This window comes from Coregonus clupeaformis, unplaced genomic scaffold, assembly GCF_020615455.1.
Source record: "Coregonus clupeaformis isolate EN_2021a unplaced genomic scaffold, ASM2061545v1 scaf5992, whole genome shotgun sequence".
Taxonomy (NCBI): Eukaryota; Metazoa; Chordata; class Actinopteri; order Salmoniformes; family Salmonidae; genus Coregonus; species Coregonus clupeaformis.
The window spans coordinates 10,141-12,913 of NW_025539446.1; the positions used below are offsets into that span (position 1 = coordinate 10,141).

The following is a 2,773-nucleotide window of genomic DNA, read 5'->3' on the forward strand; positions in this document are numbered from 1 at the left end:
TCTGTGGAAGGGTACTTCATGGAACCCAAAAGGGTTCTACCTGGAACCAAAAGGGTTATTCAAATGGTTATCCTATGGGGACAGCCGAATAATCATTTTAGGTTCTAGATAGTACCTTTTTTCCTCAGAGTGTAAGGGAAGTGGGCTTGGATGTCTGGTCTGGTGGGTTAGCATTGTTGATGCAGCTGAGGCACATAGTGGTGGTTTGATGTGTTGGTTGGCAGGCAGTGGGTGGTGGACACATGTTTGTGAAAGCTGCCCTTAGGTGACTGTCAAAGCTGGACCCAGAAAGTGGACGAGTGTCCCTGGTTCACCCCAGGTCGGTCGGACGGACATCTGCTCGAACGTTTATTTTACTCAACACTTCACTTTCTCCCACTGCCCAAAGCCCTCTCAGCGTAAGTTGGAGTAGGTTAGCTACTGGGGCTGATGTTGTTTATGAATAGGTCACATTAAGATTTTTATTTTATCATAAAAGCATAACAAATGTATTTCTTTCCTTGATATACTAGGGCATTGTTCTTCTGACAAATTATACAGTTCATATTTTGTTAATTAATAATTAATTAATTGATTAATTGTTAATTAATTACAGATTATATTATTGTTAAGCCTATATTATTTGTATTATCTTATAGGCTTATTGTGTGTATCAGCAATGTTAGCTAATTATTTTACTCAAATTTGAAGGGTTTCTGTGGGTGGTTGACACATTGGCATTTAGGCGATCCAGTGTTTAGTAAAACCTCTCCACCTCATGGACTACAGCTCCAGTATCCACTGGACTAACAGAAGTGGTTTGTGCCACTGAGAGAAAACAGTAGGCCTACTCTCTCAAAATTCTAAACCTCAAAAATGATGTTTGTAATAAATTCTGGAGATAAGCAATGAATCAATAAATAGAAATAAAAAGTATTTATCATAGATGATTTATGTTATTCACAGCAGGTCTACTGCCATATTATTAATTCACTATTTGGCAAGCAACAAAATGATCACACATTTAGCCTATACATTACTGTCTATTAATCTCTCTTGGACTTTAAAATGTGATATGCATATGCATATAATAACATGCAATAGCTTAGTAATAATTAATTTGACAGTAATTTGACAATAATAATTAACATGACAGCATTATGATATTATAATGTTCATACTTTATTCTTCATAAATAATAATAGGCTCACGTTATTACCATTACTAGGCCTGTTATTTTTTATTTTATCATAAAACTAAAATACATTAAATACAATTAAATACTCGGAAAAAGTACAGGCAATTTAAAAATGTATTATGAAATATTCACTTGTACTGTATAGCCTAGGCTACAGAGCCTACATCTCGATTGGAGGCTGAACATTGTATGCCTTGAACAACTCCTCCCACCCAGCTTTAAGAGCTCGGTGGGCCAGTACACTACGGAGAGATGTTCAAGACATTGAACAAACACGTGGCCGAGGAAAACGAGACATTTCAAAATCAACAACTCCCTTGGAACCATAATTAGGCCTCACATTAGAGACATTGGCCTGGTCTACATTAGGTCACCAAAAATGCATGCATAGAACAATCCTTCGTTTGGGGTTTTATTTTCTCCTCTTATATTTTCTAGGGCCATCGTTTTAGAGGCCCAGACACAAAACATTTCGATGATGACCTTTGCCATGCTGCGGCCAATGGCGACTCATATGATCAGCTACCCGGACCTGGGTATGATGTCCGAAGACGAGGAGGAACCGTAGTGAGAGCGACGGTAGCTCGAATCAGAGCTATGGATGCTGCGTCTCTGCTGACAAACGCCGGAGGATTTCAGAAAATCGGGAGGCAGCGGTGTTGTAATAGTGAAACAGCGGAACGCAGCCAATGCCAGGGAGCGCGACCGTACACAAAGCGTCAACACGGCATTTACTGCACTCCGGACTCTTATACCCACTGAGCCGGTGGACAGAAAGCTCTCCAAGATTGAGACGCTTCGCTTGGCATCCAGCTATATCTCCCACCTCTAACACCCTGCTGCTCGGAGACGGGAATGGAGATGGACAACCTTGTCTTGGCGCGGTTTACGCGCAAGGAGAGAGCGGTCAAAAGCAACCTCGGACCATCTGTACCTTCTGTTTGAGCAACCAAAGAAAGGGGTAATTTTTATGCGTTTCTTAAATCTTATTCTGCACAAGTGAAAAAGTTTGAATAGCGTTGAAAATAATAGTTTGAAAACATGACCAAAAGTGAGCCAAATAGGCGATTCATTAGTGACTCTAGGCACACGGCTATCGCGTTGTTGATCTCTATTGTTGCAATTATTTGTTTTGAATGACATTCCGAAGTCAAAGGAATAAATATTATGTGCTCTATATTCTGTCTCGAGATGTGCTCGCAGCCCTCGAATAAAAGGAAACTTTTATGGAACATTTTCTCAGGGGCGCCTTTATGCATTTCAAATTGAGGGGCCACATGCCCACGAGTTATAGTTCCTTTTATAATTTATTGTAATTTCCTTTTTACAATGTATCTGAATTAAATGTGTGATTCAGTGCGCTAATGACGCCGGTTTCTTCCACTGCAAATGTTTCAAGTAATGTCATTTTTGAAGAATAAAATATTTAGAATATAGGATGGTCTATTATTTTGAAAAAGAAAACATTCATTGTTTGTATATGTTTTAAAATGGATTTAAATGGATGTTTAATGCAATATTCAATACACCTTTTATTACAGATTATTATTACATTTTATAATGTACTAGTTACAAACGAGTTATTGTAGCTTATAC

At 38.7% G+C, this 2,773-nt stretch overlaps 1 pseudogene; it reads left to right on the forward strand.

Annotated features, from left to right (window-relative positions):
- The first annotated feature begins 1,563 nt into the window (after positions 1 to 1,563).
- LOC123490962 lies at positions 1,564 to 2,142 on the forward strand (annotated as a pseudogene).
- The last annotated feature ends 631 nt before the right edge of the window (positions 2,143 to 2,773 follow it).